Source organism: Macrobrachium nipponense, chromosome 10, assembly GCF_015104395.2.
Source record: "Macrobrachium nipponense isolate FS-2020 chromosome 10, ASM1510439v2, whole genome shotgun sequence".
NCBI classification, from domain to species: Eukaryota; Metazoa; Arthropoda; class Malacostraca; order Decapoda; family Palaemonidae; genus Macrobrachium; species Macrobrachium nipponense.
This window is the reverse complement of record NC_087204.1, coordinates 82,195,423-82,210,422: the sequence shown is the minus strand read 5'-3', so window position 1 is coordinate 82,210,422 and position 15,000 is coordinate 82,195,423.

Here is a 15,000-nt window from a genome sequence, read left to right as displayed (position 1 = left end):
CTCCTGACCCAAAACCTCAAATGAAACATTTGCATTAACCGGTTCATTGACGGGCCATTATGAATGCAATTACGAAGTGAAGGTTTCGCGGATACTATAATACTTCTGACGAAATTAGTGGGCATTTGTAGCTCGAATGAATCACGGTGATGTGATAATTATTCATTCATATATATATATATTATATTATATATATATATATATATATATATATATATATATATATAAATATATACATAATATATATGTGTATATATATACATATTAATTTGAGCGATTAAGTGCTGTTACTATCGGGTACGAGAAATAGGTGCTTCCTATAATTCTTTCGTCAAGCAAATAGCCTCATTTTGCAGAAATTTAAATATGCTAAAACTAACCAACGGAGGGTCGTTATGTTCTTTTGTCTTTCAAATGGCAAAGCTATATTACGTAAATTGAAAAAGAGAGGCGTAGTATTGTTGTCTTTAACAATATTAATATCAGCCAGGTACACAAAGTCTTTTGTCCTTCAAATGCCAGTACTATTTGTTGCAAATAGTGAAAGAGAGGTGTAGGAGTTTTATCTTTATCAATATTATTGTCAGCCCGGCGGTCAAAGACTACACTGGAAAGCGCAAATAAACAAAAGGAGCAGTGCGTCTACCATTAGTGAAAACTGCCGCAACAATTTAAAGCAAGATATATCACTTACTATGAACAAGAGTGCCTGGGAGGGTGAAAACTAATAAAAGGGAATTGTGCCTTTGGAAAATAATGGTCCTGTGACCTTTAGTGAATCTTGTGACAGAATTCTGGTGTCTCGGATGAGGCAAAAGGTGACGACGTGGCACCATTTATTACAACACTATTCACTCGTAGATACCGTAACCATTCTAAAAACCCTTATTTGATTCCTGTAAAAATGAACATTGTATTCCTCGCCCCAATCCTGAATAGAAGTATTTGTTGACATACACGCTCAATTTTTTTTTCATTGACAAAGGAAACGAACAGCTCCTACATTTTTGTTTGTGACCCATTCAGCAGAAGAAGGGCAAGGGGGCCCGACTTTAAAGGATAGAGAAACAAAAGCGCAAATGGGTCGCGCTGTCTTTATTTACCTGACGTCAACATACAAACATTGACGCAACGGAAAAAAAAAATTTTTTTAGGTCACATTCTCTCTCTCTCTCTCTCTCTCTCTCTCTTCTCTCTCTCTCTCTCTCTCTCTCTCTCTCTCGTCCCTTTTGAAGCGTTTTCAACTTTTCACTGCAATGTAATCAATTACGCTCTTCGAGTGCCGGTAGACTTTACCTTCTTTTTTGAAGAGATCTGTATTTCTGCAGCATTTGCAGTAGCGTCCTTTTTGTTTGATTGAAGATAATCATAACAAAATTCAAGACCAATTGAATCTTAGTTTTCTGTGTATGAAAACTATTGTGCCGACTTTGTCTGTCCATCCGCCCGCCGTCATATCTAAAACAAAAACTACTGAGGTTTAGAGACGGTGCAACAAATGGGGTATTTTTGACCATCCACCCTCCAATCATCAAACATACCAAATTGCACCCTTGTTTAAGGTTAAAAAAATAACCATGGATCATGCATCTGGCAGCACTTTCCGGAGCCATGGTACGCACCCTCACGTTTTTATTTCATATGTACGATTAAACTAATATCCTCCCTTGGAACTGAGGCGCAAAAAAAAAAAACATGAAGTACGTACACACACATACACACACACCACATACGCACACACACACACACACACACACATATATATGTGTATATATATAAATAAATATATATATATATATATATATATATATATATATATATATATATATATATATATATATATATATATATCCCCACATTTAAACCTTTTTTCCAAAAGTGTTCAAGGGGACTATGGAATAAAAAATGTTTTGTTGTTTACAGCTGAAATTTCTGTGAACTTGATTGCTTTAATTTCATACGCCTATATTATATATATATATATATATATATATATATATATATATATATATATATATATATATATATAAATGTGTGTGTATGTGTGTGTGTGTATATATACTATATATATATATATATATATATATATATATATATATATATATATATATATATATATCATATATATATATATATCTATATATATATATAGATATATATATATATATATATATATATATATATATATATATATATATATTATATATATATATTATATACCATATATGTATGTATGTATATGTATATATAAATATTCGCATGTATATAGTATCTGTATATATATATATGTATATATATATATATATATATATATATATATATATATATATATATATATTACATATCTATATATACATGCATACATATATATATATATATATATATATATATATATATATATATATATATATATGATTGTGTTTATGTATGTATGCAAATGTATGTGTATTTCTTCATGAATTTAAATGCGTCACCGATGAAACACCAATAGTTATAAAATAACAAAATAATTTTGTTTTCTATAGTTTTATATGGTTACCCTTTATAACGTCTATTTCATCTGAAATTTAAATGTAAAGTGTTTCCATGTAAATTACTCAGGCTGCCAAGCAGTTAATTCTCATGTATTTCAATTTTCAATAAATTATGTATTCTATAAATGGAAACTATTGTGCATTGATTTCAGGCATTCATATTGATACCTTCAAACGTTACAGAATTCTGTTATAATGGAGGGTATTGTCTTTAGGAAATGATATACAAACGTATGGCACAGTATATGTTGAATATATCATGGACTGAAGAGCTCGGTCTTATTATACTGAATGTGAACATTCAAAGTTAGCGTTGAAGCGAGTTTTTCTATTCAATACGTTTTATGTAAACAGAAAATAATTTTCATGGTTTATTTATGATCTTGTCAACTTCTGGGAGTAAATATGTCAGTCAAAACCAAAGATTTAAATTTTTTACCAGGAAGGAATTACCGTTTAGATTATCAGGAATCGAACAAAAGAAGGGTAGGCTGATGTGGGTTAATAAAAAAAAAAAAATTAAGTTTTTATTACCTAAATGTGACGATAGACCAGCATTTCTTTGCTTGCAAATTGCACAACTTTATTTGGAGTTTCTAAATCCCCTGAAATCCGTGTAATTAAAGTCAGTTTGATTTCTCGGGAATTATTGCGCTCAGTTTTAGGTTCGAAACTCTTACTCAGTTTACCGTAGACTTTTGAACAAAACAGAGATAATTAACTCTCATTAGATTCCCATTACATTACAGAGACTGACATTGACTTCCACAACAGTTGGATTATTTACGATGTTCTATGACAAGAAAAGTGTGAGATAATGAGATGGATCAAAGTGTTCAGTAACGAACGTAACTACTTCTGAGCAATAATGTCTGAGAAGTTTAGGGAAAATGATGAAAGGAAAAACGCAGACTTAATTATTCCCATTAAAGTCGTTAAGTCAATAACCATGCCGAAACATTACCATCCACGCCTCTAGTAAAAATATTACAGTACATGTGCAACTCTTTCTCATATAAATTAACTTCAAAGATCTAATTTCGTTTAATGTAAAGCGCGACGTATATGATTAAACAGAAATTGTATCGGTAAAATATTATATAATATTGTCAAAAAAGATGAGTATTCACACAACTAAAAATACTCACAGTAGTGTAGTATATTTTAAAATAAATCTAAGCAGAGCCTCCGGGAATCTGTTCGATTCCCCTTTCCAATCAATTATGCGATGACACTCTTTAGCAACTGAACGAAAAAAGTCTTTCTTCATTTTATTTCTTATTACCAATTGTTTATTAATTTGCAAAGAATAACAGTAAAAATAAAGTACTTTCCCAGACATTTTTAATATCCTTAGGACAGCAGGAAACGCCTCAGGTGATATTCCTTGAGGTTCCTCAACATCGAAAAAACAAGAGAAAAACTTTCAGTAATAAATGTTTGTATAATGGAAATGAAAGCAACGATAAATAAGGTCACTAATTCTACGCAAGGTTCAAAAATTAAAAAAGAATATTCATTCATCCAAGAAATTTGATGAATATGTAACATCTGCTGTAAGCAGCTTTTGAGTGAAAAACATATTTTTTTTAAAGTCTTCAGACTGGCTTGTACAAAACTTCCCTTAGGTGACTGCTTACTTTCCCAGGAGTAATGATTCTTTCTTTCGTGTTTAACTTAGTTCTCAGTTAGCACACACTGAAAACTGTCGCTGTTTGTTCCATTTAGTATCTTTTGACGTCAGCCGTTTCAGCCAATAACTCATATACATAGTACATGCATAATACATTTGTTTATAAATGATCATATATGACTAAAAACGCTTGATATTCCCAAAATATTCCTTGCGAGTTCTTTCAGAAAAAAGGGAATGGGGATGTCTTCATAAATTCTCTTAAATCCCCACACAGTTTGATAAATGAAGGTTCCCCAAAATATTGTATGACACCAGGAAACATGAAAAGATGAGAGAGAGAGAGAGAGAGAGAGAGAGAGAGACAGAGAGACAGAGTGACAGAGAGAGATGAGAGAGAGAGAAAGAGAGAGAGAGAGAGAGAGAGAGATTAAAGCAAACAGGAAGCCAATTATTTGTGAGAAGTCTGGTAACAAGTTCAAATAACTGGGAAGTAACAGAATGTTTTCGAAAAAGATGCTCGGTCATTTGCAGCTGATGTCAGGCACATGGGAAGCTTCGAGTCGTTAACATCTGTCGCAGTGTTAACAACAGCTGGTTCCCAGGCAGGGACATGTAATTATGCATAACTATATGAACAGTCTCCAACACTAGAGATCTTTTTTAAACCTTTAGTCCATTTACGAAATTTAGACTATCAAGCCAAGCAGTGGTTACTTCCGGCCGTCCAGTTCTTAAGGCAATGAAAAGAGGGAGTTAGAGTGGTTGGACAGCAAGATAGAAAAATCCAGAAAATAAAGGAACTCGAAGGAAACCCCACAGCTGCACTAGACTAAGAGTAAGAGTCCGAGAGACTGGATAGCAAGACTGGAGAAAGAAAGCAGTAAATAAAAAAACTAAAAGGTATGTACAGCCAAGTGCTGAAGTGACACTGTAAACACCCTTCAGTAATGCCTACAGTGCACCACGTGAGGTGCTCTGACGTCATTGTCACCCTACAAGGATATTCCTCCAGAACTGAATGGCTAGTCAGGCAAGACTGACAAACTATCTTTGATTAGCCCACTAAACATCAAGGATTCTTCTTTAGTACCAATGATTCAGATATTATTATTATTATTATTATCATTATTATTATTATTATTATTATTATTATTATTATTATTGTTGTTGTTGTTGTTGTTCTTCATATGGAACAAGCCCACAGGGGTCATTGACTTGAAATTCAAACTTCCAAAGCACATGGTGTTCTTTAGGAGGAATTAAGAGGAAGTAAAAAAATATTATAAACATATGAATAGACAATAAAAGCATTAAAATGCAAGAAGAATAGAATTAGGGTAGTGACGAATTACATCATCGCTTGAACCTTAAAGTTCACTTATTACAGCAAATGAAGGCGACTGCCCACCTGCTGTTGAGGATGCTTGAATATAGTCGAATGCGCCTCCTCCCAAGAGAGTGAGAGAGGCTGCCATTCCTTTGGCGGAAAAGGCTCATCGCTGAAAGGAATAGCTGCTTTCACGGAGGGGACTTTGCAACTCCATCGTCCTCATTTTCGATGCGGAGATCAAAAGCGTCTCCGTAATCCCTTTATCCCGACTTTCAAAGACTCAATTCCGGCGCAGAAACAAACGTTGTTGTCCAGCCCGTGGATCATAACATGCAAAAACTGGTTTGATGTTCTCCGAGGCAGCGTTGCTGTTGCTGCATTACAGAATTGCTGTGAGGGTTAGGGATGGAGCACAATTTGACTTGTGTGCTCGCCTCTCATAATGGTCCCTAGTTATTAAAACCTCCATAATTCAATTTAGTAGAATAGGTGAAAATGAATGTCACAAATTTTCTAGGGTTAAGCATAATGAATGCTAAGCATATGCCATTAGCTTGCTAATTTTCTCGTTAATTAAATTTTCCCAGACCTTTCTGAATTTATATTATCATCAAATGAAAAGCGTTATAAGCAGTTTAACTGGGAAAATAACTGAAAGTAATACACAACTTTATTTTCTAAAGAATTCGAGGCATAACTTTTGTTTTTAATGTTACAAAAACTTGGCAACCTTATTATCATTTTTCCAAGATCGACTTTAAAACCGTGCAGGCCCCATTTTTAAGACGCAAACTAATAATTCGATCACTTACTAAAAATAACTGCTGCTATGTAGTAACTAAAAGATGATGCATTTGATACAAACTGTAATAGAAAAAATAAAATGAGATTGACTTAGAATTACTCATAAAACATATATGTCAGTCAAGACTCTTTTATAATTCATAAACAGTATCGTCAGAAGTGATTGCATCCAAGAAAGAAAGTTGGTATTTACAGATGCGTTTATTCATTCAATCGTAAATGTTCCCTCAAGTCACCGAAACGTTATAGCTACGAAGCCGTGGAATTCTTGAAATATTCAAAGGATACAAAGTATTATGTCAGCAACTTTTACAAAAAGAAAGCTGAGCTTGCTTTGTGTCTGACATATTATATCAATTAATTAGAGGAATAAGAACTAAATTGTAGGGTTTTTTTTTTTTTCTTTTGCGATATTCCGATTCCTTGCAAAAGCCAACGCAAACGAACGCTGGCAAATTCCTCCGCGTACATTATGACAGCCGTGATTATCAGTCATATTGTAGGCGTCTACCAAACTTGCCCAATATCGCAATGGTGCTGCATTTAAATTTCCCTATCCTTCATGGTGCTTTCACGTACGTTTTATAAGGGAGAAAGGTACATTACGGCATGAAATTATCATACGTCTTCCATCTTCAAGTAATCTTCATTTTCACTTATACATGATAAATAGTCGAATGATTATGGTGAAAGTGGATATACCTCTGTCTTTTTCTAAAATCATAAACACACATACACACACAGACGAACACCTATGCAAGCACTTAAACCAGCAGACAGGCAGGCAGACTGTAATAAAAGAAAAACTTAATGCAGAAAAGGAGACAACCCTTTGCTAACGACAAAACTAACAGGCTATTAAGAGCAATACCAATTTGCCAGAATGACATAATCTCGTGTATATATATAAATATATATATATATATATATATATATATATATATATATATATATATATATATATATATATATATATATACACACACACACACACATATATATATATATATATGTGTGTGTGTGTGTGTGTCTGTATATAAATATAATATATTTATACATATATAATATATATGCATATACATATATATTTATATAAGTATGTGTATGTATATATATGTTACAGTCAATATCTAAATCCAGACAATTGTAAAGTGACTGATTTTTTCAGGCAGTTTGTGAATTGCCTGGTTCAACCAGTCAGTTTATAAATCAGCTAAAAATCGCAGGACAATTTACAAAGTGACTAAAATAATTATTTTGATAGATTTTCTTGGCATATTGACTGAAATGATCCTGCTACGGGTCACAAATCCCCAACCCCGCTTAATCTTAAACACCAAGAACAACAACGAACCCGCAACAGTGTGCGTGTGTGTGCTAGCTAGCTGGAACTGTTGTCTGTTGGTCTTGTCCCTCCCTGGCATTGTCCTTCCGTGAGGTTCACTTCGTTTATAGAAAATATGGTGTGTTCCCAAGAAACACAATTTTACGACAAAGTGATGTTCAAGAAAAACTCGGACACAAAGTCATTAATACTGACTAAACTTGAGTACTACAATCTGACAGAGGAACTCAGAGTAGCAGCATCTGCAAAAAATAGATGAAATCGGCAGTATTACATCCTTGGATGTTATGAAGTTCTTCAGTATGGTGGTGTTGAAAAGTTGATAAAAAACGGAAGGGTGAAACTCAAGAACCATTTATTTTGTGCACGTTGAGGATATGTTTGAAACAATAAAACGTGCTCACATTGCTACGGGCCATGGCGGCAGAGACAAAATGTTCAAGAATTGTCAAGATATGCGACCGTAACGAGAGATATTGTAGAACTGTTCAAATCTGTGTGTGTTCAGTGTCAAAAGAAACGAAAGAGATGTGCTACCATGTTCGAAGCCCCCCAAAGTCTGCAAAGTGATAATGGTAGTGAATTTACAACATTGGTTATCTCGGAACTCAAACTTCTTTGGCCAGACCTGTTGATCGTTCATGGTAAACCAAGGCATCCACAGAGCCAGGGATCAGTTGAACGCCTTAAATGTGATATAAAAGACGTGCTTATTTCATGGTTAGGGATGATGATACAAGTGACTGGCCTATAGGACTCAGGTTTGTGCAGTTCCAAAAGAACACCAGTTACCATTCTGGAATCAAACAATCCCCATACAAAGCACTCTTTGGTGTTGAGTCCAGAGTAGGTCTACGCTCAACTGCACTTCCAGATGTTTTGAAGACAATGATCACTGAAGAGGATTTATTTGGAGCTTACAGTTCCCCTCTGACTCTACTCGTCCAGACGAATCACCCGAGTGCACGAACCCTCCAGACAATTCACCTCAGAACACGAAACCTCCAGACAATTCACCTAACCACACGAACCCTCCAGACGATCCACCTGAGTGCATGGATCATCCATACGATTCACCTGAATTTTCTACTCCACCAAATGACTCGCCAGAGGACTTCACTCAGCCAGGTAGTGATACTCTCTCACTCACTCACACACACACACACACAATTATAAAAGGTAACTGATAACTAATTTGGTCAAGTTCCAAACCACATAGCAAGTCTATCACCATTTATTAAATGTTTTCTTTTGTTATTAATCAGAGGGCTCTGCCTATCCAGACAGTCCACCCTGTGGCCAGAATCCTCAAGGAAGACTTTATAAGCTCCAAGAAGACATAGCACTGCAGCGGTCCATAGCAGCAGCTGGTCAGTTAGCTCAAGCTGAGCGCACGGTCAAACGTAGTCGTGTAGAACATGTCCCAGGTAATCCAGGAGATAACGTGACAATTCCCATCCCGTTAGTTGATCGAGGAAAAGGTGATCCACGAAATGTTATCGGTGTTATTTTAGATCGTAACGAAAATGACATGTATCGAATAGGCGTGAGAGATGGACTACTCAAGGGGCGCTACAGTAGGAGCCAATTTGATATTTGCAGCCAGCAACTGTATAGTATTGGTGAAGTGAGTGCAGACAAGGAGGTAGGACTACGTCAGGCAGTACAGCAATCATCTAGGTTTGGTGGTCAATGTTATGAGTGCAACTGTACTGTAGGCAAGAAACAATGTCAAACAAATCGCTGTAAATGTTACAAAGAAGGTTACAAGTGCAATAGTCAGTGCTTGAATTGTAAAATAAAAACTGATATAATATTCAAAATGTCACATTTTATACTTTATTTTTAATTTTGATATATCGTTACATAGGTTTTAGAAAATAAAATTTTACTCAAGAACACGGTTTGTTTTTCTGTCAGTTCATTACTTCATATGAGTCAATATCTTAAGGAAATAATGAGCTCTGAGCTCACACTAAGAGGGAAACAGCTAGTTAAACACACACACACACACACACACACACAGGACCTGGATTCGTTCCTCGGCCGGGCGGGGTTGGGGATTTGTGATCCGTAGCAGGATCATTTCAGTCAATATGCCAAGAAAATCTATCAAAATTTTAGTCACTTTGTAAATTGTCTGCGATTTTTAGCTGATTTATAAACTGACTGGGTGAACCAGGCAATTCACAAACTGCCTGAAAAAATCAGTCACTTTTCAAATTGTCTGGATTTAGATATTGACTGTAACATATATATATATATATATATATATATATATATATATATATATATATATATATATATATATATATATATATCTATATATATATATATATATATATATATTATATATATATATTATATATACAAGTGTGTATATATGTGTTTGTATATATAAACGGTATCAAATATGAAAAAGCACGTAAAAATATCAGCAGGCTAGAAAGAAATTTTATAATATGATTTATCAAAATCATAAACAAGTGCCAAACCTCTCTTTTGAGCTTCCATTTTCCGTAAAAATTTCCATCGGAGAAGAAATTCATCAAAAAATTCCCCTGATTCTGATGTTGCATAAAAGAATCATTAATCTTTTCCTCCCTCTGAGAATTTCTAGTTGAGTCTTTTAATCAATCATTTATCCGAGTATTATTAGCTGGTATTAGAAAACCATCCATCATCATTGCTTGTTAATAGTTTTTCTATTCAGATTTATTTATAGTACATTCAGTGTTAATCTAACAGAAGAATAAAGGGGATTTCTTATTACCCAAACTTGTGGAATCTGCAATCAAGACTTACATACAACCAGTTTTACAAACAGGAAACAAATGGAACTTATAATATTGGTACTTAATATGAAGGAATAGTTATAAATAAATATATTGGCATATAAATAGACACGCGCACCCGTACACACACATACACACACACACACTTAAATACGTACATATATATATATATATATATATATATATATATATATATATATACATATATATGTCTATATATATATATATATATATATATATATATATATATATATATATATATATATGAATAACTTGATCACGAAGTATATAAAATTTGATGCTATGTATAAATAAATAAAGATATATATATATATATATTATATATATATATATATATATATATATATATATATATGTTTGTGTTGTGTGTGTGTGTGTTTACATATGAGTGTGTGTGTATATAAGATGTAGAGAAATAATGAATTTGTTGCCCTAATATTGAAGGAAAACAATGTATGTAGATTTAACAATGTCAATTTCCCCTCTGATACTTTATTTCCTTCTTACCTAACTTTATTGCGATCGAGGATGCATCGTCATGAATTTAGCTTTGCCATTCATTTGAAAGTTCCAAAAAGCTAAATAGAAAAAGAGAGCTGTCGAGATTTCGAGAGAAGCAACCTATAAAACCAGGACACAGAACCTTCGGCAGGACCGCCACTCACGTCATGAAAGAATCGATCTTGATTTTTCCTTTCGTTTTTATCTCTCGTTGTTTATTCGTTCTGATGAAATAGATGGGCGAATGCTAGAACCCCGGAGAGTTTTTCTTCTATTGGTTTCGCATGGCCTTTATTTTTATTCTATTTTTTTTTTAAGCACGGTAAAATTTGCGAGAGATACGGGACTGCGTATATCCTTGTCATGAAATCGGGCGCTTGCTCATGCGCGCGTGCACTTGTTTGTGGTTGCAAGCGTTCGTTGTTTTTCTTTTTCATCCATGTTTGGAATTCGATTTGTTCTGCCCATTGCAAATATGCATGATTGCAGATTTGAATACACACGAATGCAATTCTACTTCCATCACACTCATACTGTATGCATTCTAAAGCAGAAATGCCACAAAAATTATGTTACCACATTATTCTCGAATTTATCAACTGAACAAACTTAAGTTTAACGGAAACTACAAGAGAGTCATTTATGCCAGTTTTTAGAGTTTTCGAAACCACAAAGTCAGCTTTGTTTCGAAGTTGCCGACACTCAGTTCCATGAATTCTGATTTCGCGTTCACATTTATATACGTATATATATATATATATATTATATATATATATATATATATATATATATATATATATATATATATATATATATATATATATCTATATATATATATATATATAATATATATAATATATATATATATCTGTATGTGTGTGTGAAAAAAATCATTTCGATATCCTAAAATAGTTCCATCAACTTTAGTAAATTATTGAATATTCACTACTGATATTTAAATGAAAACTTCATAACATTTACTAACAGAACATTTAGTTCTAGTTCCAACAAATCATTCCTCTTTCGCCCTTTTTTCAGTAAAATTCAGTAAGAATTTGTCCAGTACCGATTCGAAAGCGTTTCCTTAACGTGACCAAATGGAAAATAAAGAGATGAATTTTTAGTTTTCTGTAAAAGGTAAAAGAAAACTATTGTGTCGGCTTTGACTGTCCGTCCATCTGTCTGCACTTCATTCTGTCCGCCCTCAGATTTAAATCATACTGTGGCTAGAGGGTTGCAAATTGGTATTTCGATTATCCGCCCTCCAATCATCAAACATACCAAATTGCAACCCTCTAACCTCAGTAGGTTTTATCTTATTTGAGGTTAAAGTTAGCCATGGATCATGCATCTACCAGGGCTTTCCGGAGGCATGAGGCGTACCCGTCGCTCAATCGGATCTGGCGAGCGTTGAAGAGCCACCGGTCAAAGCTGATGGTTTTGTACAGCATTATACGATGTACAGAAAACTCAATTGCGCCGAGGAAACTTCGGCGCATTTTCTACTTGCTATCAAGTGAGGCGACCGGCAACACAGCAGTTCCAATTGATATATTATAGCCATGTTTTCAGATAACATCGCGAACGCGACTGGTGCTCATTTGAAAGTCAAATGGTTGCTGTAATTGTGGTTTGAGCAATACGTATTTCACATTTTTCTTTATCTATTTTTTTTTTGCGCTTCGGTATGAAGTATAGTCAGAAAGGGTAGAATATATTTCCTAGTTTAATTCAAGCAAAATAAAACAAAGAATAGGGCTTTCATAAACATTTGGTGTATAACAATTGTCTTTGAGTGAAATGTAAATATATATATATATATATATATATATATATATATATATATATATATATATATATATATATATATATATATATATATATATATATATATATATATATATATATATATATATATATATAATATATATATATCATATATATATATATATAATATATATATATATATATATATATTATTATATCACACACACACACACACACACATATATATATATATATATATATAGATATATATATATATATATATATATATATATCTATATATATTATATATATATAAAATCATTTATATGTGTATGTATATATGTATATCCAAACATTATATGAAACAGTGTTTTAAATACACCGTTGATAAATTTCCTGTTCCGAATTGTGATAATATTCTTTTATTTTGCCTTGTCGCCGGATGAGTGGAAGAGATGATTAACCTTACCCGTTTTTTTTTTTTTTTATAATCCGAATACCTGGTTTCATGAAAATGCATAATAACATATAAACAGTATAGAATACAACTTATATGAATAAATATTCTCTCTCTCTCTCTCTCTCTCTCTCTCTCTCTCTCTCTCTCTCTCTCTCTCTCTCTCTCTGCCACATATACCTCGCTTCACCTAAAGAGATGAATAATTTCTTGCAGAGATTCCAGATAAGTGATTCGATATTCCAAGCAACTTGTCATTGGATTTCACAAACTTAGAGTTCTTTTATATTAGATCTAAGGGGCAATATTTCTCTTTGCCCTTGGCTGTCTTTGGATGTTCATGCATCTCGTTATTATCTGCAATTTATGTCATTTTTATCTCTTGTATTTTATTCTACTTATATTTATCATCATCGAACATTTTTTGTCAGTTTCAACAAGCAAAAAATGCGTCGAAGTTTCTTACACCCAATCGAGTTTTCTGTACATCGTATAATGAAGGCCACCGAAAATAGCTCTATCTTTTGATGGTTTAGGTATAATACAGTACGATCCGTGGCCAATGAAACTTTAACCACGGCCTATATCGTTGCCAGAAGCACGATTATGGCTAACTTTAACCTTAAATAAAATACATACTATTGAGACTAGAGGGATTCAATGTGGAATGTTTGATGATTGAAGGGTAGATAATCTACATACCAATTTGCAGCTCTCTAGACAAAATAGTTTTCATGATCTGAGGAAGAAGAGAAAAAGGACGGACAGAAAAATAGTTTTCTTTCCAGAAAAATAAAAACCTGTTAACAATTTTCATCGTATGAGGTAGCGGTAATTGACCTTTTGTTATGTTTTACCAACTGAGATTGACAAGACTGGCTTCATGATTGGCTCTAATGAGACGAATTAATTTACTTCTCAATACAGAGAAAATCCACAATCTACAGTGACGGGAATAGACGCATTTGTTTTGAACTAGAATTTTCTCGTGCTTAGATTTTCACCTTTAAACTGATGTCAATAGACTGATTTTTCACCTGAAGAATCTCGCCCTTAAAATGGCGTCAATAAACTGTGCTATGTTTTTAAACTGTCTTCTCTCAGCTAAGGGACTGTCAATTATAAAAAGTCGCACATATATATATATATCTATATATATATATATATATATATATATATATATATATATATATATATATATATATATATATATATATAGATATATATATATGTATATATATATGAATATATATATATATATATATTTATATATATATATATATATATATATATATATATATATATATATATATATATATATATATATATGCGTGTGTGTGTACATAAAGTATATTTTTTAAAGGAAATTCCAATTTAGAAGGGAAATGATTTCAAAAATAATGTACATAACGTTTCTTAAAAGAAAACCAACATGAATTGACAGAGAAAGATGAAACCCAACCCTCGCTCTTCTTATTGCCCTAATATAAAAGGGCAAAACGAAAGTATGAATCAAATTCCAACATTTCGAGTTTTTATTATGCAATGATTTTAGATAATTTTCGTTATTAGCTATCTGACTGTCAGCCATATATTATTAACATTTATGCCAATTTTTTCAAATGAATCTTTCCGAAACTAGGTAAGTATAAAGACAATCCTATTAATTAAAGGAATACGTTACATAATATCAGCGATGTATTATGGATAAATGAGTAAAAACTATGTACAATAAAATCTAAAGCAATTGCACATCTGAAATCGATTTCAGGCTTGAATAATGACTATATAAAATTATTGTTTTCATGTG